General features: G+C 38.3%; 2 pseudogenes; one reads left to right on the top strand and one right to left on the bottom strand.

The window, feature by feature from the left end:
- Positions 1-1,013: 1,013 nt before the first annotated feature.
- On the bottom strand, positions 1,014-9,689 carry LOC127658825 (protein mab-21-like 3; annotated as a pseudogene).
- Positions 9,690-22,872: 13,183 nt separating this feature from the next.
- On the top strand, positions 22,873-23,546 carry LOC127658824 (dnaJ homolog subfamily C member 28-like; annotated as a pseudogene).

The raw sequence follows: 23,546 nt of genomic DNA, 5'->3' as shown, positions 1-23,546 counted from the left end.
GGGAAGGGTCTGGAATGTCCTCCGATGAGAACCAAGAATGTTCTTCAGGTCCATAGGCCTCCCAGCCTACCAGATATTGCAGAGTCAAGGAGAGTGTTGACTTGGTAGGCAATCACCCCACTGAGGTCAAGAAGAGGAGGGGGAAGGTTGTCAATGGGGGCACTCAGCCACAGGTTTGAGGAGAGACACATGGAAAGTAGGAGAGATGCGGTACTGAGGAGGCAGTTGAAGTTTGTAACATACAGGATTCATTTGTTTGATGATCTTGAACAGGCCATCATACCTTAGGGAGAGTTTTGCAGGGTAGCTGCAGGCAGAGATCTCGAGTGGACAGCTGCACACATTGGCCTGGATGGAGAGTTGGGACAGGTAGACAATGTCGGTTAGCATGTATCTTCTGCTGATGGACGGCTCTCTGCAGGTGAACATCGGCAGACTCCCAGACTTGGTTGCTGCGCTGCATCCAGTGGTTAACTGCAGGTAACTCAGATGGTTCTCACGACTAGGGAAAGAGCAGAGGTTGATGTCCCAGGATACACTGAAAAGGGTTCAAACTAGTAGATGAACTGTGAAGGGAGTTTCTGGCATACTCTGCCCAAGGGAGAAATCAACACCAATCATACTGGTTAGAGAGACAAAGGTTGCGGCGATAGCGACCTACTTCTTGGTTGATACGTTCAGTCTGGCCATTCGACGGAGGATGATAACCGGAAGTAAGGCTGACGTTGACATTCAGAATTTTACAGAATTCTCTCTGGATCCACGAGGTGAATTGAGGTCCTCTATCTGAGATGATGTCATCTGGCAAACCGCATAGCCGAAATACTTGGTGGAAGATGGTCTCAGCCATCAAACCGTATTTCAGCTCTACGGTTTGCCAGACGACATCATCTCAGATAGAGGACCTCAATTCACCTCGTGGATCCAGAGAGAATGGTCCATGGTCCATGGCTTTGCTACTCTGAAATTAAAGTCTATTTTTGGAAACTTTGCGCCTCCGAGAAATCTCTGACTCAACTTTGTTTCGATGACTGTTGTGGAGAATCCGCCACAACACATCATATATCAGTTTCTGTGAGAATATGTGCATTCCCACTAGGACATTCTTATCATTCAATAATGATAAACCATAGTTTACAGGAAAACTCAGACAGCTTCGTCATGCTAAAGAGGATGCTTACAGAAGTGGGGGTAAAATATTGTACAGAAAGAAACTGACTAAGGAAATCATAGTGGCTAAAAGAAGCTAATCTGAAAAGCTGCATCTGTGTAGAAAGGCCTGAAAATCATCAACAAGTACAAGACACCCCCCACCCCTTCACTCTGTAGAGAGTCAACTAATGGATGATGAACTGAATATGTTTTACTGCAGGTTTTAAAAGCCAAGTCTCACACCCCTCCCCTACTCTGATCTTCACTTCACATACACCAACACCTCCTGGAACACCCCTCCTGCTACTCATTGGGGGGTGGGGGAGGGGGGTTAGCAGGCCGGATGGGACTCGGACCTGAGTTGGATGCTGGGGGTATGTGGAGTGGGACGTGGTCGTGTGTCTGTCACTGGGCAGAGAGGAAGCGGTAAGGGCCATCACCTGGTGATTGTTAACATTAAACACCTGTATCTTGTTTCAATGATGATGGAGACCAGAGGGACAGACAGACAGAGAGAGACCAGAGATGCTGTGTTTGTGCACGCTGTAAAGAGTTTAGTTGTGAAGCTGAAAAGCCAATACTTTGTTTATGAAGCTGAAAAGAAATTGTTTTAAACTGTGAAACTGGCTCCCATGTCCTTCATATTTAAACCCCTCTACAATTATGCAGCTGGATTTGGATTATGTCACAATTTATGTGTCCACAAAAAGAAAACGCAAATACCGTTTGCAATTTGTTTTGAAAATAGTCCTGAAAATGTTTTGATAGGTTATGGTAGCGTTGTATATCTTTTAGGGAAAAAAACATCACCGATAAAAAAGGTGAATGTTAAATGAATAAGAATTTGATATTGCTAATAATTTTAGTGCATTCCCACTGACCTTAATGCAGTGCACACGCTCTATAGATGGCCATCTCCGAAAGAGGCGGGGCCACCGAGCTCTCTTTGGCCAGAAGTTCATTAGCTCCACTGTAGGTTACCAGATCCGCCTCAATCTGTGCCTCAATGTTTCCACAGTAACACGGACCACTGACCCAACCGACTCCATCACACTTACCTCATCTGTAGCATCAACAAGGCATTTTCGCCCACAGGACTGCTGCATACTGGATTTTTTTCCCTTTTCACACCATTCTTTGTAAACCCTAGAAATGGTTGTGCGTGAAAATCCCAGTAACTGAGCAGATTGTGAAATACTCAGACCGGCCCGTCTGGCACCAACAACCATGCCACGCTCAAAATTGCTTAAATCACCTTTCTTTCCCATTCTGACATTCAGTTTGGAGTTCAGGAGATTGTCTTGACCAGGACCACACCCCTAAATGCATTGAAGCAACTGCCATGTGATTGGTTGATTAGATAATTGCATTAATGAGAAATTGAACAGGTGTTCCTAATAATCCTTTAGGTGAGTGTACATGCTGTCATACTTTATGTATAGTGTACCCATATAGGATATGTCCCTGGATCAACATTTGTATCAACCAATTATATTTAAAAAGTAGGTTAGTTTTACAAATAGGGTTTGGCTTATGTTTTTGATACAAATGTTATTCCAGGACCACAAATGACCTACTCAGCTAAATCACCCAATGTGCTATAAACATTATTTGGTGTATGCATGTATATATGGAGTTCTTGGTATAGGCTACGTGACTATATGTGTTTAGATATGTATTTAGCATCAACACATTGAGCCTGCAGCTCCAATGAGGTAACATGCTGTCAGATGTGGAGCTTTTAAAACACCATACTAACCATTCTGATACAACTCATATATTTCATGGAATCTCAACTTAAAGCTGCATATACTTTACTCTCTTACTGATGGAACATTATACACATTGTAGAGACACTAAGAAGTATTATATCACTATCCACAAATACCCTTGATAATGTATTTTATGTAGATGACCTAACTACAGCTGCATCACCATGGACACAGTCAAAAGTCAATTAATCTATATATAATTAATCTATATATCTATATATTAATCTATTATAATATAATAATAATAATAATTCCAGTCATATGTGAACACTAGGAAAGGATTTTTGAAAATCATTTTGGTAACACTTTACAATAAGTTTCCATTTGTGAGCATTAGTAAACAACATTATTGTGGCAGGGCGGGGCCGGGTCGTGATCATACACACCTGGTCCCTTATCAGGCTAATCAAGCCTCCGAGAGGGATAAAGGCCGACTGCGGAGGATTGTGCGGGAGAGAGAGATCGTTAACGGACATGTGTGTGTTTGTGTCCGTCATGTGTGTGTTTGTGTCGTTTGTTTAAGTTTGTTATTAAAATATTATTTACATCGTCAAGCCGGTTCTCACCTCCTTTCCATTGACTGCTTTACAATTAGGTTACATTAACTAACAATGAACAATAATTATTTAAGCCCACCGGCAACTATAGTTGCCGCAGTGTATAGTTGTCATTTTCCTTTTGTAAGTATTTTTCTAGATGCTATTCATGTTTTATATCTCAATGACTTGCAAGAAAACAACCAAATAAAGGATTTCAAGAAAAGAAAAGTGGTGTTCACTTACTTCCTGTCACATAAATGCTGTCAACTTCCTACCCCTTCTTCCAGGAAGCATGGCAAAGTCAAACCCTCCCAGTAAAAGGTCATTTTCATGTTACTACTACCGGTAAGTATTTTTTTTTGTTGACATATATAAATCTACATAATCATGAAGGTCTCTAGAATCACCCAAACAAAACAAATATTACAAGAGATCTATAGTGTCTTGTATACTTAAGTCAAAAGTCCAAGCGGCAACAATAGTTGCTGGCGGGCAAATACCTTGTAAGTACATACTGTATATCATTGGGAAATGGGGTATACTGTGTTAATAGGTTAATAAATCAAGTTTATTGGTCTTTTTTAGTGCTTTTTACTTTTATAATATTCCACCTAAACATAACTTAAAGCATGTGATTAATTGCTGTAGTTTATCTTTTTCAAACTTTTATGATATTATGTCCTGTAAGGGGCAAAATATTGAGACCCCTTCATCCAGTTTGGATGTGTTTCATTCTAATAGGTCAAGGACCCTAATACTTTTTATGACTAGTAGCTTATGATTCCATTATAAAGTTGAAATTCAGACAAGTAAAGAGTTTACATTTACATTACTTTATGAAATCACCTACAGTATAAAGACTGAAATGCACATATGGGAGGTGTTGACCTGCATGACCAATGTGTAAACCGTTACCAGATTGGCATCCGATCAAAGAAGTGGTGTTGGCCATGCTACAGCTGGGCACTCAACAGTGCGATGGTCAATGTCTGGTGTTATTAGAGGTAAATAAAGGTGTAATGGGAAGTGGGAGGTGAGGCTGCGGGGTGGGTTTGAAGGATGGGGTCTATGTTAGGTGGCATGACACAAAAACAAAACATGTATTTATTAATTATTTAATTCATTCAAAACCCACCCATTGAAAATTCATTCTTTCATTCATTCATACCAGTCATGTAAAGAGGGCGACAGAGATCTCCTCTCCTTCCAAAGGCTGGTTGCCCAGAGTTTTCTCCAGCGCCATGGGAGTTAATGCATTAATTATATTTATTTTCATTTAACTTTTTGATACACAATGCCCTGTGTTAGGGCAACTTAATGTCTGCACTTTGTTCTGCACTATGTACCACCACTTTAAGTAAATGGGTTTGTTGATGACGGTTTAAATCCCCATTTATTCAACAATATTTCGACATTTTAATAATTTATTTTCAAATTCAAGAGATTATAAGCTAGAAGCAGCTTTTGGGGGTTTGCAGTGAATGTCTTTATACTTTTACACATAATACATTTGTTTATGAATAAAGATTGATCTGTTGAAAGCAGTTATTTTGAGAAAGATGCCAAATGTTCTCCTCCTATACAAATTTGACATTGAAGGCGTGCATACAACATATTTGCCCACCGGCAACTAAAGTTGCCGCACATTCAAATATGATTTTCAAGAAGAAGAAAAAAAAACTTGGGAAATGAAATGCAGAACGTGTTAATATAGGACACTATTAACATGATTATATGCATGAAACCATTCAGAAAATTTGGGCACAAATGGGTTAAGCATTTATTTATCTTAGTTAATGTATTTCAGCATACTAATAAATTTTTTTAAATCAAAAGTTGCATTAGTTAACATTAGTTAATGCACTAACAAGAACTAACAATTAACAGTTGTATTTTTATTAACTAAAATTAACAAATATTAATACATGATGCAACAAATACTGTATATTGTTATGTGTTTGTTTATGATACCTAATGCATTTACTAATGTTAATAAATGGAACCTTATTGTAAAGTGTTTCCAAAAATGTTATTCAGACGGATTTGCTAATGAATGATTCAGAACAATCTGAGGACCAGTTTGACCAATTCAGTTACCGATTTGATTGAAAATAACTCTAAAGAACTATTCACTCACAAATGAATGTCACTTTGAAGCAAGTATTACCTTACTCTCGCTTTACTCAAGTGCAATATTAAGCCGATGTAATAATATTTGAATGATGTTTAAGACGTTATTCATTTTCATAACATTTTAAGGCCTGGAAAACACAATAAAAAATTCCCTAATATTTCCAGGCTTACCATGACTGCAGGAAACCTGACAGGATAGAATTAGTCTTGCTTTCTACAGAAAGAGAGACTAAAAGACAGAGCTCTCTCCAATGTGCTCTCTCTTTTACTGTGTGAGTAAATAAGGGGACACTATGAATACTCTTTATGGATGTCTCCAGATGCTCCCTGAAAACATTCACCACCTTGGCTGGCATAATATCACCCTCTGTAGTCATACTGGCATCATGCCACTCCTGACTTGGGTTGAAAAAACTCTCCAGTTCAAGCCACTGGTGGAGCTTCTCTGGCTCACGGACAGGTGAGAGGAGACAAGAGCCACTCAGCATGTAGTACCGCCACTGTCGTGTTCGCCTCTCCTTAAAGCCCATCAGGCCCCGCAGAGGCACAGAGATCAGGAACAGAGTGGGAGTGAGCACCTGAATCAAAATCAAAATCTAATAGTAAATAAACAATCCAATGCATAACCAGCTTGACACATTTAACACTTTGTAAATAGACAATGTACTATAGTTAAAGTGATAGTTAACCCAAAAAATAACATTTTGTTGTCATTTACTCATCCTCATATTGTTCAAAACCTGAATTACATTGTGAGGAACATGAAAGGATATGTTTAGCAGAAAGCAAAAGGAATAGTTCACCTTTCTTTCTTCAGCTGAACACAAACAAAGATTTTTAGAAAAATATCTCAGGTCTGTAGGCCCATATGGGCGGTTGTGGATCAGGTGATAGAGCGGGTCGGCCACTAATCGCAGGGTTGGTGGTGCGATTCCCGGCCCACATGACTCCACATGCCGAAGTGTCCTTGGGCAAGACACTGAACCCCAAATTGCTTCCAATGGCAGTCTGCCAACATTGGTGAATGTGTGAGTGAATGGGTGAATGAGACGCAGTGTAAAGCGCTTTGGAAAGCGCTATGGTTAAAAAATGCGCAATATAAGTGCAGACCATACAATGCAAGTGAATTGTGATCAGACCTTTGTAGCTCCAAGCTCAAGCTCTAAACACTGGAGTCATATGGATTACTGTTTCCTTATGACTCCAGTGTTTAAATCCATATCTTCAGAAGCAATATAATAGGTGTGGGTGAGAAACACAACAATGTTTAAGTTAATTTTACTCAAAATCTTTAACTTTCACTTTCAGATGTGAAATTGAATCTAAAAAGGGACCACATTTGACTTTCAGATGTAAAAGTGAAAGAGGAGATTCAGAGTAAAACTAGAACTTGCAATATAATCTGTTTCTCATCCACTCCTATCGCTTCTGAAGATATGGATTTAACCACTGGAATCTTATGGATTGCTTCTATGTTTCCTCAGTCACTGTTCACTTTCATTGCATGGTGACTGAGGCTGTAATTCTACCTAACATCTCCTTTAGTATTCCATTGATGAAAGTAAGTCATACAGGTTTGCAACAACATGAGGGTAAGTAAAATATAATGGAATTTAAATTTTAGGGTGAACTGTCCCTTTAAGGAGCTGTTATCTACTGTTATAAATGACTTTCGTTGCTGTACCCTAATATAGTAAGGTTGATTTCATAGATTTTACCATGCATGAAACACATTTATAATTTACCATTTTTTATTTAATTCATTTAATTAAAAAAAAAAATTACCATGAAATGATATTGAGGTTAAGTCCATTTTACAGAATAACACCAGTTAAAATTATACTATAGATTATGAATTTACTGTTTATATGAAGTTTTCTTACTTGGATGGCTGGTTTGAATGTACATTTTCCGTGAAGTAATGCAGCCCATTTTGACACTAATGCTGGTTGATCCTAAATACAACCTCAGGAGTTAGGATGTTACAAATGCATTCATAATTAATAGTAATTGTTTGTCTGATAGTCAATAGGCCTACATGAAGTATTGTGTTTAACTACTTTGAGGCTGTTATTGTGAACTCCAGAGTTTTCAATGGACTGGAAACGAGCATCCTTTGAGCTGACCTCAGCTGTAAGATCTTTTATGATTTTCTGCACTTCTTCTACAGACTTTGAAACCAGTCGATGTCTGAGATCCATCTGACAATAACAGTACCACAGGCCACCAGTAACACAGCGGAATGAAATTAGCATCAACACACAGAATAAAATGCCCACAACAAACGGTTTGTTAACTAGCCAAACCAGCAGAATATTACAGACTAGATATTTACTTTTGTACTTATGTACTTATCTTTTAGCTATCTGAAAAAAAATACTGCATATAAATCATTAAAATCATATAGATAAAATATAATAGTTTAAGTTTTAGGTCACAGTACATTAACAAACCCATGACAACAGAAGTAGGTCACCTGATTTTGTAAATACAGGTCCTTCTCAAAAAATTAGCATATTGTGATAAAGGTCATTATTTTCCATAATGTAATGATAAAAATTAAACTTTCATATATTTTAGATTCATTGCACACCAACTGAAATATTTCAGGTCTTTTATTGTTTTAATACTGATGATTTTGGCATACAGCTCATGAAAATCCAAAATTCCTATCTCATAAAATTAGCATATCATGAAAAGGGTCTCTAAACAAGCTATTAACCTAATCATCTGAATCAACTAATTAACTCTAAACACTTGCAAAAGATTCCTGAGGCTTTTAAAAACTCCCAGCCTGTTTCATTACTCAAAACCGCAATCATGGGTAAGACTGCCGACCTGACTGCTGTCCAGAAGGCCATCATTGACACCCTCAAGCAAGAAGGTAAGACACAGAAAGAAATTTCTGAACAAATAGGCTGTTCCTAGAGTGCTGTATCAAGGCACCTCAGTGGTAAGTCTGTGGGAAGGCAAATGTGTGGCAAAAAACGCTGCACAACGAGAAGAGGTGACCGGACCCTGAGGAAGATTGTGGAGAAGGACCGATTCCAGACCTTGGGGGACCTGCGGAAGCAATGGACTGAGTCTGGAGTAGAAACATCCCCGCATTCCCCAGGTCAAGCCACTTTTGAACCAGAAACAGCGGCAGAAGCGCCTGACCTGGGCTACAGAGAAGCAGCACTGGACTATTGCTCAGTGGTCCAAAGTACTTTTTTCGGATGAAAGCAAATTTTGCATGTCATTCGGAAATCAAGGTGCCAGAGTCTGGAGGAAGACTGGGGAGAAGGAAATGCCAAAATGCCTGAAGTCCAGTGTCAAGTACCCACAGTCAGTGATGGTCTGGAGTGCCATGTCAGCTGCTGGTGTTGGTCCACTGTGTTTTATCAAGGGCAGGGTCAATGCAGCTAGCTATCAGGAGATTTTGGAGCACTTCATGCTTCCATCTGCTGAAAAGCTTTATGGAGATGAAGATTTCATTTTTCAGCACGACCTGGCACCTGCTCACAGTGCCAAAACCACTGGTAAATGGTTTACTGACCATGGTATTACTGTGCTCAATTGGCCTGCCAACTCTCCTGACCTGAACCCCATAGAGAATCTGTGGGATATTGTGAAGAGAAAGTTGAGAGACGCAAGACCCAACACTCTGGATGAGCTTAAGGCTGCTATCAAAGCATCCTGGGCCTCCATAACACCTCAGCAGTGCCACAGGCTGATTGCCTCCATGCCACGCCGCATTGAAGCAGTCATTTCTGCAAAAGGATTCCCGACCAAGTATTGAGTGCATAACTGAACATAATTATTTGAAGGTTGACCTTTTTTTGGTATTAAAAACACTTCTTTTATTGGTCGGATGAAATATGCTAATTTTTTGAGATAGGAATTTTGGGTTTTCATGAGCTGTATGCCAAAATCATCAGTATTAAAACAATAAAAGACCTGAAATATTTCAGTTGGTGTGCAATGAATCTAAAATATATGAAAGTTTAATTTTTATCATTACATTATGGAAAATAATGACCTTTATCACAATATGCTAATTTTTTGAGAAGGACCTGTAGTGGTCCAGGTCTTCATCAGTGAAGTTGGTCATTTTGCAATCTCCATTTGTGTGCTCTCCAAATGCTATTTTAATCTTCTTTTGAGCCAAACGGCTTAATGTGTTGAGGTCTGTATGGCCCTTTTTGGGTTTGGTTATTTTGTGTGCCTGTGTATGTGTGACACAGATTGCACTGAGCGAAAACAGAGAGCCACTGATCTCACAATATTGATTTCTGAGATGCTAAAAAGCTCTCAGACAGTAAAGTTCACCAATTGCTTATATGGCAGAGCACTCTGATAAACAGTTGTAATTAATATTTCATTAAAATTAATGTTCCAAAACAAGTGCTTACATTCATTGACCTCTTTCTAAATTGGATAAATGACATGTCTGAATATGACCTATTGATGTAAGCCAATTTCAGCAAAATCAAAAAGAGGCCAGTTTATAAATAAAGCATATTGCACATTCAGACGATCATTATCACAAAATATTGCTAATTACATGGCTAATTAGAAGATCATCTGGGTCTCTCTTCCCTCCATCACTGACATTTATACCACATGCTGGTGGCTTTGTGGATGACCCCATGCACCCCTCACACAAACCCTTCACCCTCCTGCTGTCTGGCCAAAGGTACCGAAGCATTCGGGCACTCGCGGTCAGACTGTGTAACAGCTTCTTCCCCCAAGCCATCAGACTCCTCAATACCCAGAGACTGGACTGGCACCAACCCACATACAGGCGCGTGCGCACACACACACGCACGCACGCACACACACACACACACACACACACACACACACACCTATCATTATGAGTACTTTCCATAGACATAATGATTTTTATACTGTACAAACTATATATCCTATCCCCTAAACCTAACACAGCCCCTAAACCTAAACCTCAAAAAAACTTTCTGCATTTTTACATTTTCAATAAAATGTTTAATATGTTTTTTTAGCTATTTAAATTATGGGGACACTAGAAATGTCCTCATAAACCACATTTATAGCATAATACCCTTGTAATTACCAGTTTGTAACCTAAAATTTTTTCCTCGTAAACCACATAAACATGCCCACACACACACACACACACATTCATACTCAAATGAACACTTTCTGACTTTTGTTGCTGTACCCTAATATAGTAATGTTGATTTCATAGATGTTCCCATGCATGAAACACATTTTTAATTTACTTTTTTTTTGTTTTTACCGCTTAATCCATTTTACAGAATAACACCAGATAAAATTATACTACAGATTATGAATTTACTGTTTATATGAACTTTTCTTATTTGCACACACACACGCACACACACACACACACCCATACTCAAATGAACACCATACCACTCTCTTTGCAATTTTTGCACAGGTGTTTCTTAAATGCTGTTAAAACACTGTAAACAAATATTGTATTGACCATCTGGATTATTTTATTTTTATTTTTTTTGCTAACTAGCATGTTATTTTTATATTTTACAGCCTTTATTATTATATTGTAATACCTTTGCACTTTATTCCACACCAGACCTGTGTATTGGTTGGCGCAGTACTGTCCTTTACTGTACCTATTGCCCTGTTTTAGTAATTATTGTGCTGTCTTGTGCTGTTTGCACATGTGCACTTTATGTAGTCTTGTGTAGTGCTGTGTAGTCTCATGAAGATATGTGTTGTTTTTATGTAGCACCATGGACCTGGAGGAAAGTTGCTTTGTTTCACTGTGTACTATACCTGCTGTAAATGGTTGAAATGACAATAAAGCCACGTGACTTGACACTTAATTAACAATTAAATAAAAAAATAGGCATAAGATATTGATTTGAGTAGAAATTATTTTATTATATGAGAAGAAGACCAGAGTCAGTGATAGCCTACATAGCCTACAACAGACATAAGATTAGCACAGATAGAAAATTACTTTTCCAGGACAACATACGATTTTAGAGTGTAGAGGTCATTGTAGAAAAATATTTAACAGCAGAATGCCACAATTGACCAAACAGAAGAATAATATTGGCTTCTATTTCCAGATAGGCTATCAGTAAGATACGTGTAAAATACTATAAAGACCAGGGGCTTCCCTAGTGAAAAAAAAGTATACTTTATTGTATTTGAAATATATTCTATTTTTCCAATTGTATATTGCACATATACTAACCAAAATTGTTCTTTAAATATATTTTAAGTATATTAGCATCATGCTTTTAGCAGTTATCACAATACAACTTTTAACAGACTTTAAAATAATTGTAGCCTACTTTAGTATATTATCTAAAAATATGAAGTGAAAATTCTGTTTAATTTTTGAAAGTGTATTTGTTTGCACTTACTTAAAAAATATATTTTAGGCGAGTGGCCATCAGGCGCAAGTGTACAATGATCATTTCAGCAAGAAAAAAATAACAATGCGTAGTTTGTGTGTGGCCACTGTTCCAATTAGGCCTATTTGTTTTCTTTCTTTCAGCGTTCTTTTAAAGGGTACCCTGATTAGTGCAGCATGTTGGCCTTATAAGATTAAATTGGGCGTCAGCTATAAAAAGGTGATACAAAAAAACTCCAAATGTTTTTGTTTTTATTAAAAAAAGCCGAAAATCTGTTCACTCGTAGGCCGCCATATTTATATACGTCTCAATGCATTCTGGGTAGTGACGTGTATAGGTTGTTGCCTGGTTGTAGCCTAGCCGCTCTAGCAGCTTCGGTTATTCGTTTTCCAACGTACCGGCTAGCTAGCTACGTTTTGACAGGTAGCGAGATGAACACGTCTGCCGTTCAGCCTTTTCAGTTTGAACCCGAGCACACCGTAGGCTTAAATCAGGAGAATAACGCGGAAGACGATAGGCCCACTCAAGATTATCATAGAGTTGAGGAAGCGAGAGTAGGGCAAAACAGATGGTGTCTGTGCGGCTACTGCTTGCCCATGCCAAGCGAGAACGAGAGCGTTTGCTGTAAAGAGCTCCACTTTTTGCCAGCAGCTGTCCTGGGTAGGCTAAGTATAGAGCAGACGATCGTACTATCGGTATAAATAATTTAATAAGTCATCTACCGCCATCGTTTGCTTTATTTTCACCAAGCAGTCACTACGCACAGAAATACCCCCGCCCCCCGAACCAAGTCAACACTGTTCTGCTCATCTACCTCTACATTTTTAATCTTACAATTACAAAATTGTTATTAATAATGAACTGCAGTTATTCATTAATAATTGAATTGCCTTGAACTACATATTTAAAATCTTAAATCTCAGATAATTCTGATTTGCACTATTTTTTCCCTCTCCAATTGTTAGTGTATATTTCTGGTTAACATCCGTCTGCGTTGCTGCATCAACCATACTAGGAGAACACTGTAGGCCTAACGTTACAGTGGATTCATTAACAGCATCTGGTGGATTGTCGGTTACATCCATGATCGGCGTAGTGTCCGATGATTCGTCTTCCGCGACTGCAGGAGCGGGTTGTTTACATCCTAGCAGTAGAGTGTCCAGAGTTGCTTGCCTTTGTCGTTTGTTAGCGCAGCTTTCACTCGCTATGCGCGGACGCTTGCTATGCTTCTTGTGGGGGAAAATTGAAGGCACGGCATTTGGTTTTAGTATTCGCTTGTAACTAGCTGCACCTGTGAGCTCTTTTAGCCGACTAAATGCCTCAAACGCATCAGGGCTGAAGTGACGGAAACACAGCCGTGGGTCTTTAGGGAGTTGTACTCGTCCGCAAGCAACTTCCCACTCTTTTCTTATTTTCTTCTCCTTTGGAAAGGAGTGGAGGCTTACATCACTCTGGAAATTACAACCAAACGCTGCACAATGTGGCATTATATTCACTTTTCGGATGTAGCTACAGTTAAACTTAGCGCCATTAGCTCACCTCTCTCTGTTTTGAACACAACCAACACAACCAATATGCGTCATCGACCCAGAATGCATTGCGCGCGCAAAAATAATGGCTGCCTTCGTAGTTCAAATTCTGTAAACACTTTGAGGATTTTTTAAATAACGAAAATATTTTATGTATTTCTAACTATATATTTTTGTAGGAGAGAACAGTTGTAGCATATTTAGGGCTTTGTGTCTTAATAATCGGGGTTCCTTTTAATTCAAAAGCATGGTTGTTGTAACTGCCTCCCATCAGCAGTTTAAATTATAGCTGTTTATCCTGCTATTTTTGGTATACTATTTTGGAGGCGGAACTATTCTTTGCGGCGCTAGTGTTCAGTGTTGCCAGATTGGGCGGTTTCCCGCCCAATTGGGCGGTTTTGCATTTGATTGTGCGGGTAAAAATTGGTTTGGGCGGGTGGACAAAATTTGGGCGGGTTTGGGATCAGTTTGGCGGTTTTCAAAAAAATGATAGGCTAATTATTTAACACAACTAACACAACCCAAGTGTGCATGTACTCCATCCAATCAGTCATTGTAATGTAACTAAACACACCCACTGCATACTCGGCTGTGTTGGTGATGTTGACAGTTGACGGGCGGCTTGACGCCAACGTTACGAGTCACAACTCAAGAGCCAATCGAATGATAGCAGAAGCTGTGTCAGGACTCAGTCAGCACTGATGTGACATCCTCACATTTTCACCCCTCACATTGACTCAGCAGCACTCAGCGGGAAATACAAATTAAAAAGATGTCGAAGTGGGCAAAATATAAAAAAAGTACCGAAAGGAGTGGGAGAGTGATTCGGACCTAAAGCAATGGATAACGCAGTCTAAATCGGATGATAGCAAAGCTCACTGCAAATTCTGCAACACCGACATAAGGGCTCACTTTAAGGATTTGAAGGACCATGCCGAAACCAAGAAGCACAAGATGCGGTGCCTGCCCACAATTAAGGCTTTCACAGTGAGTAAAGCTAGTTTAAGTAACTCGGCGGCCATCTGTGATGACCAGAAGCGCCGTGAACTGCGGATAGCAACATACGTTGCTTGCCACACGTCAGTTAATGCCGTGGACGACTTATCGGACATACTGGATGAGATCGGAGCATTCCAGATGCACAGAACCAAATGTACGGCTGTCATTAAGTCAGTTCTTGCGCCATATTTTAGACAACAACTTCGACAGGACATTGGTGACTCGCCTTACTCTCTTTACTTGGACGAAACAACCGACATTACCGTAAACAAGTTACTTTGCATATGTGTAAAATATCGTTCTAAGACACTCAATCGGTTTGTGAGCACTTACCTGGGACTTGTCGAACTTTTGGACGCTGGTGCTAATGGGATTGTGGATGCTATCATCTGCTTTCTGCAAGCTAACGCACTGGATGTAGCAAACATGGTTGGCATAGCAACAGATGGAGCAAGCGTAATGGTGGGGAGACATTTAAAGAAAACTGTTCTGCATTTAAAGGTAAGATATCTCGCTCTCTCTTTCACACACACATACACCCGTTTATCAGGAGTAAAATGTAGTAGTACTACTACTAATAATAATTTAAATATATAATATAATTTAAATACATAGCCTATATAATTTATTAAATATAACAAAATAAACATTGGGTATTTAAATTATCGCAAAACATTTTAAATCTACACTGTGAAAGTGCATTGTGTGTGTGGTCGCATTTTAGTCATATTTGCTAATTCTCCTTAATTATTGCCCTGTTTTGATCCGTTTAACCTGGGAAATTTATTTATTTTATATTTTATTTTTTGTTTTTTGTTTTAAGGAGATCTAAATGGTGCTTATCAACCTTGAATGACATGGCAATACAATTATATCACATTATTTTGGCAGTAAAATTTTGGGCGGTTTTTTCTTGGAGTGGGCGGGTTTTGGTGAGCTTTTGGGCTGGAAATCACCATCCCAATCTGGCAACACTGCTAGTGTTCCGCCCGTAACTAATTAAGAAAACACCTGTTGAGCGAAGCGCCATAAAAGACGACAGAAAATAAATCAGCGATAGCTACACGAAGTAATAAACACGTAAGCAGACAAACCTAGAAGAAATAATACGAGGAGAAAAATAAAGGCCCCTCATAAGAGACAGGCAGCCTACGAGGTCTTTTAACCATGACCTCGTGCCTAATGTCTGTCATTGGAGGGAGCTACAGTTGGTATATTTTGTTATGTTTTACAATTATAAAACCATGTGAGATTTAAATAAACACTGTCTGTTATTGAAGTTATATGTTATTTATTGTAATGGCCTTGAAAACAAGTGCATTCAGCATTGGGTAAAAAAGTCCCCTAAGAAATTCAGCCTTCAGTATGTAACACATTTAAAATACTTGTGTAAGACATGTAATGTTAAAAGTATATTGTACAAAGTATAGCTAAGTAATATCAGGTTGTTATTGAAGACAAAGTGTGCAATTTGTAGTATTTGGAATAAGCCAAAGGTGTTACTGAGCTTATACTTTTTACTCAAATATAATACACATGCTATATTGCTTTTATGTTTCGAAGACACTCTCAATTCATTTGTAATATACTTGTAACACAAATAAAGTACACTTTAATATCACTAATCAAGCATGTCATTACCCTACACAGGCATATAAGTATACTATATTTTGAAGTTGTTCCAATTTAGCACACAAAAGTACACTAAATACACTTAAAGTTATGCTTTACTACAATTTAATTACAACTAAAATATACTTAGTACAAAATTAGTTCTTCCAAAATAGCACACTTCAAGTTAACTAATCATTAACACCCTTGAAGCATACTGATAATTAGTCTGGCTTCAAGTATACTATACTTTGCATTTATTTATTTTTTCACCAGGGTTCTTCTGTATTACAACATACTGTGAATCACTACTTAGCAACAGTGGGCATTTTCTACACATGACCTCTCCTAAAGTGAGCTGTGCAACTGCTCTACTAATTCTTGCAAGTGCAGTGAATTATGGTGAATGAATTTGTGATGATACACTCAAAAAATTATTTTAAGGTTTATGCATTTCAATTTCATAGCACAATTCCATAAAATTGAATTGTATAATATTTCAAAATATATATGTATTATTTTATTGTTTTAATGATTAGATAGGCAATTGAAATATGAATATTTTAAATTATTTTATTCAACACAATTCACTGCACGTTCATGAACTGGTAGGCCCTTGCACAGTCCAGGTAATGTGAAGACAGTATGGAAAAGTACTGTATGGTGTCATTTTTATATGGCCAGAACTTGAATTTAAAAACCCTCTGAATCCATTATCTTGAAAAAAAGACTGGGTGTAATTTGATGTTACTTCTGAAAAGTTTTTCTGTTAATTTTAAATATTTGAAAATATTTTGTGTGTATTCACTTCCAAAAAATTCAGGTTGTGAAATTCAAGTTTTTATTGTTCAAGTTGTGGATTTCTGGTCGTAAAATTCAGGTTTCAATATTCAGGTTGTTGAACACGAGTTGAAAAATTCAGATTGTACTCCATCATTCTCTTGGACAATTGTCAAACAATGGAAACAGTTCAAAATTAATTGACAATTGTGACAATAACATTGTGAAAAAAACTAAAAGGTATACTTTAGGGATACTTCTAATGTTTCATTAATGTGTTTTGAAGAAAAGATCAACTTAATAATAAAATTGGATCCTTCACCTAACAGCAAGTTTAATCAAGAACTTTATTTCATAATCATATGGGCAAAGGACATTTATCCATGGAAACTAATAATCAAGCTACCTCATTTTAACTGCAAGTCTGATTTGCAAGTATTTTGATTACTGAAGAGATTACTTTGCATTGTATTGTAATTTTTTTAATCGAATATTTAGTCCTTTCAGATGGAAAACATTTATACATTTAAATGATGCGATCCAAAGTGCATTTGAACAGCGGTGAAACGTTTTCTTATGATGTGTTACATTCATACGACGAAGTAAATTTAAATTAAATTTGGGGCACAAGAAATAGAAATAAACCTTGTGTAAATTGTCAGCTTTACACTAAGCAAAAATGCAATTTCTAACCATTTTACATGCGCATGTTACCAGACACAATCATATTTTGTTATCAAGAAAATTCACATTGGACATAATATCTTTTTCTAGGAAGACCTTTGATATTAGGGCAAAAATCTTATTCTTGATAATAATGTTTGTTTTGTTTTCCTGTAAAATATCAAAAAATTCTTAAAACAAGATACATTTGATTGATCTTGTTTTAGAAACAACACTGCATAAGATATTTACGTTTTTCAGAGAATGTATTTTCAACATGTGTATTTTGTCTTACTGTACTGGCAGAGTTTTTATAGTCAAAACAAGTTAAAAATTTACCAGTGCTGAAGAAGTAATCCAAAGTATTTAGAATACTTTACAGGCCTTGAGTAATCTAACAGAATCCATTTCAAATTACATTTTACAGCATGTAATCTGTAATCTGTAGTGGAATACGTTTCAAAAATAACCCTCCCAACCCTATATATATAATATATATTCTCTTTGCCTTCAGAGAACAACAGAGTGTTTAATCATTACATCCAAGGAAATTTTAATCGGGTAGATATCTACCTCTAGTTGTTACTGTAAATAAGTGAAATAATACTGACCTATGGCTGACACAAAACATACTGATAATAATACAGAGGCCTTTAAAATATTCATTTTCTGTTGCTATTATTAATCAGGTATTATTAATTACATTTCCTATACACTCAATTCCTGCATATACCGTACCAAAAATGATTCACGCTAATGCGTGAGCATATTGACCTGTTACGTGTGACATTACTGTATGATTATGCTGCATTTGTGACCAAAAATCCATTTACTTTCAGACAATGTGCTGCGCATATGTGACAAAAGCCTGCACATTTTTGTTTCTATTTATAAATCTTGATAAAGTGATACTGCTGTTTACCTACCAGAGCCAACATTTAATTTTTCTTTCATTAAAGTTTTATCTTTCAGGGTTTCATTTCACCCAAGTCAAGCAGCGATGAAGGAGGAGAGTAGAGATATAACACTTGTATGTTTCTGTTTATTTAGACATTTCAGTTTTCTTTGTTTCAAATACAGGACATATGTTTATTCATGTATATAAGTTTATTGTCATATATTCCCTGTCTTTTGTCTAGACTTTTATGTTGAAATTCTTGTTTAGTTCCCACTTTCCTGTTTTCTGTTTGTTTTGTAGTCCTTTTGTAGTTTTATTTAATTATTGGTTCTCCCTTATTGTTTCCCCAGGTATTCCTCATTCCCTGATTGTTTCCCCTGGTGTTCCTTGTTTTCCCTGGTGTAATTTAAGCCCTTGTTTTCCCTAGTTGTGTGTCAGTCTTTGCATGTTCTGTCTATGCTCTGTGCATGGTTCCCTGTGTTTTGTGTTTCTTTTAATTGAGTTAGCCTGTTCATTTTTTCAGTTAAATAAAGCTGCATTTAGATCCTCTTTCCTCGCCTGCCTCGTCACAGAAAGCTGTTAGAATTCTCCTCCTCAAGCAAGGGGACCGTCCAGTCCAATTTAGTGCACTACCCAGAGTACTCGTTGGTGGTTTTCTTCAGGGCGGGTCTCAGTAGTGCACTAAAGGAGCTATTGCTTCCAGCGGCTCCTCACTGGATGCTCCTCGAGTTCGTGGAGGAGGCTCTGCAAGTTAGCGGCTCGCCTTTCACTGTGGGTGTGGAGGAAGAGGGCTTTAAAACTCCTCCCACAATGGTTGCCCCCCAGCCTTCCATGACTCGTCCCTCCACGCCTGCCATGGCCAATGCCCACGCCTTCCGCGGCTCCGACCCCAGAGTCTTCCACGGCTCCGCCTTCTGCGGCTCCCACCCCAGAGTCTTCCGCTGCTCCGCCCCCCTCCCCCAGAGACTGCTCCTTCAGCGGTTCCGTTCACCTTACTAGTGACTCCTCCTAAAGCGGCTCCACCGCCTGACCCAGTCACTGTCCTGTGGCTGCCTCCCAAGCCTCCTGACCCAGTCCCTGTCCTACAGCCGCCTCCAAGGACTCACGACCATCTCTCAGCCCTGCGGCCACTTTCCAGGCTGTCTGATACAGTCCCTGTCTTATGGCCACCTCCCAGGCCGCCTGACCCAGTCCCTGTCCTACGGCATCCTCACAGGCCTCCTGACCCGGTCTCAACCCTGCGGGCGCCTCCCAGACCTCCTGATCCAGTCACCACCTTGAGGTCATCCCCTTGGTCTCCTGGCCGTCAGCCGGATTTGCTCAGGTCCCCTAGGTCTGCTGGCCCTCCGCCTGATATGTTCAGGTCCCCTTGGTCTCCTAGACCTCTGCCTGATCTGCTTTGGTCTCCTGGCCGTCCCTCGGATCTGCTCTGGTCTCTTGGCCGCCCGCCTGATCTGCTCTGGTCCCCTTGGTCTACTGGCCCTCTGCCTGATCTGCTTTGGTTGCCTTGGTCTCCTGGCATATATTCCCTGTCTTTTGTCTAGACGTTTATGTTGAAATTCTTGTTTAGTTCCCACTTTCCTGTTTGTTTTGTAGTCCTTTTGTAGTTTTATTTAATGATTGGTTCTCTGTTATTGTTTCCCCAGGTGTTCCTCATTCCCTGATTGTTTCCACATGTGTTCTTTGTTTTCCCTGGTGTATTTAAGCCCTTGTTTTCCCTGGTTGTGTGTCAGTCTTTGCATGTTTTGTCTATGCTCTGTGCTTGGTTCCCTGTGTTTTTCTTTTCTTTTCTTTTCTTTTCTTTTTATTCTGAGTTAGCTTGTTAATTTTTTTTCAGTTAAATAAAGCTGCATTTATATCCTACTGCCTCGTCACATTCATAACACCCAGACTGTGGTACGTCATGATTGTAACACATTATAATAATAGTAACAAAAGCACTATAATGTCAATTTACAGTATATTTTTATGTGTATATACTAACGTTGGTCAATAAACACATAAGATTATGATGCACAGACTTTATTCACACTGCCAGACTACAATGTAAACATTAGTCATAAACACTGCCCTGGTTGCTTTTGCTTTTTGTGTGTTCTTCATGAGTTAAAATCAACTCTTACATTCATACAAACGTGATCACTGACATTTTGTATTTAATCAGACCACAAAACAATACAAAAGTATTTTAAATTCTGAATGAGATGTTTATGTTTGTTTATGTTTATTTAATTTATTTCCCGCCATACAACTCAAAAAGACATGTAAATTAATAAATAAACATAGGTTTATGCAAACTGACCAAATTGATTTTGGAAAAAGTTGTAGGCTGAAGCCTTAGATTATTACACCTACCCTTTATACATTTATTATTTTATGCAGATCTATTTAGAGATATACACATTATAAACATGTATATTTATTTACCCAATAAAATCCAAGAACAAAAATGTACTTGCACACTAGTATTCTTACCACGGTTTTATATTTGTTAATCATCTTGTCTAATCAACATGTTTACGGTGATGTACCACTGGGATTGGCCGGTGTTATGGATCAACTGTGGATGCTGTGTTATCTGATCATGTATGCGTGCACGTTAATACTTTTAATGGCCTTTTCAGAAGATTTGTATAATGTGAATTGCCAAGGAGAAAAGAAAAGATGTTTTGCAAATTATTAAAAATGTAGGCTATATATATTCACTGCTATAAATATATAATATAATGTATATATTCATTAATTCATTTAAAATGACTTTTGCGCTGTTTCCATCGCTTTGCCCAGAGGATGATGGAGTACATTGATACTTGTTTGCTATTCCTTGCATTTCCGGATATCATCCTCGAATTTTGAGGCCTGAATTTCACAAACTGAATTTATTTAGGTGAATTCCCAGTAAACGTTTTCGATAACATCAAATTACACCCAGTCCTTTTTCAAGATCATTAATTCTAAGGATTTTTCTAATTCAAGTTCTGGTGATATGAAAATAACACCATAGCACTGTTTCAATCAGTTCTGCAGACTCTCCATTAACACATATTAACCTTCGGCAGACAATGGTGGAGAGAAGGTGAGCTAAATTCATCCAGATCTTTCTAACTATTAGGGTAGATGTAGACCAATACCAAGTAATTAACAACGTCTTTATCATGCAATAGACCTTATTCTGAGGAGAGCCATGTTTTATATTTGACAGAAATGAAAATTATCCTGTGAGGGATAGACTTACAGTATCTTCTGACAATACTTATCAATCTAAATAACTAGCCTACAAAATAGGGTATTCAGCTTCCATAGCACTTATACATGCAATTAGGGTAGGTTCTGGTTGTGGTTGATGAAGTAACTAAATAATTAATGAATTAGGCAGAATCCAATGGAACAATTCTTATCTTTTACAGAAATAAATCACTCAACAGAGAAGGTTTTTAGAGATGTGTCCTGAACAGTTATGTTGAGGACGTAAACAATAATAATAAAAAAATATTATGAATTTTAGAGGACAGGCTATTTACATCCTGTAATAAGGCTGTTGAGATTTGTCACCATCTACAGGACAATCTCACCCTTTTCGCTCTTCGCAATGAAAACAGAAGTCTACATTTCCCAGCGTACTGTACGATGCATAACAATAAACCCAAGTTCAAAACGTGTCATTTATAACACAAAGACATGTTGCCCTATGTTTAATCTGGACTGGAAAAAATATTAGCTATCAGTAAGGTATGTTCTTGTTATATATTATTTGTATTGTATTTATGATTATTGACCAAAGATGTCTATGGTTGTTATGTAGTCCTGTGCATAAGCACTGATGCTACAACACAATAACACTGGGATATTTTGTATTATCAATATATACATATGGCTCTTGTAATCTAATAACATTACAGCCCACAATGGCACTATCATTGTTGACATAGCTTTGTGAGCTCTGACCTAGCAAGAAGCTAATGGAAACTGGTTCATTGTCGTGTCATAACTCTATATTAGGGGCTTTCATTTGAATTAGAAAGTTCTTATTTATCACTTTTTTTTTAACAGTTATGCTTTCGAAAATTATTTAGACCAGATAGATAGATAGATAGATAGATAGATAGATAGATAGATAGATAGATAGATAGATAGATAGATAGATAGATAGATAGATAGATAGATAGATAGATAGATAGATAGATAGATAAGATAGATACCTACCTACCTTGTGGAGTATGCACTGAGTAGTCAGTGTATTCATCACATCCTATACAATTCTACACCAAGATATGTATTACACATAGATTTATTTCACACCAAAATGAGTATAATTAATTGCACACAATATGCTGTTAGAGGTTGTTAAAGACCAAAAGAAAAGTTGCTAAGTGTTGCACTTGGAATTCCACTGTGTTCTGGTCCTGTTTGTGTGGAAGCACAATGAGCTGTTCATGGTTGTTACGGTTACACCGCAGGGACCTCCGCAGAGCTCTCCTGCCTCTGTTCTGTTTCCCCACCCTGCAAGCTCTCAGCTCTGTTTCAGTCAGCTGCAGCTTGAGGGAGAGCTACCATATCCTGCAGCTGCCTGATGGTGGAGCCAGCAGCCTGGCAGGAGGCTTACCTGCACATGGCCATGCTCAATTATCCATGTTCTGAAGCTCCCATCCTAGACGCAGTTTTATTCTACCACCTAGAGTGGGCCAATTGGGCTGTGCTAGCCCATCTTGCTCTGCAAAGATTGCCTCACAGTACACTCAAACCCAGGAGGAAGAAGTGGAAGGTAAGTTTGAAGGTCATGCCCCTCAACACAGACACTACCTCAGTTTCGAAAGCGTGTGAACAGGCACTCCCAGCCAGCAGCTTCGGCAATACCGGAAGTTCCGCGTAGAACGCACCACCGACAAGGTCCTGGAGTATGGACATAAGGAGATGGAGCTGGCAGCAGCGGAGAGGGAACCATGGTTATCCGGGATGCACTATTGCTTAGTAAGCAGATTAAAATCACCGTCCAAAGGAAGGTGCATTGTGCTGTATTTGCAGATGAACTAGGAAAAGAAAGTGGACAGTTTAAACCTGATTGTGCCTCTGATGAGCAGGCAGATGGTGCATTGTAG

This window comes from Xyrauchen texanus, chromosome 18 (assembly GCF_025860055.1).
Source record: "Xyrauchen texanus isolate HMW12.3.18 chromosome 18, RBS_HiC_50CHRs, whole genome shotgun sequence".
Lineage (NCBI taxonomy): Eukaryota > Metazoa > Chordata > Actinopteri > Cypriniformes > Catostomidae > Xyrauchen > Xyrauchen texanus.
This window is presented reverse-complemented; position numbering and strand designations above follow the sequence as displayed.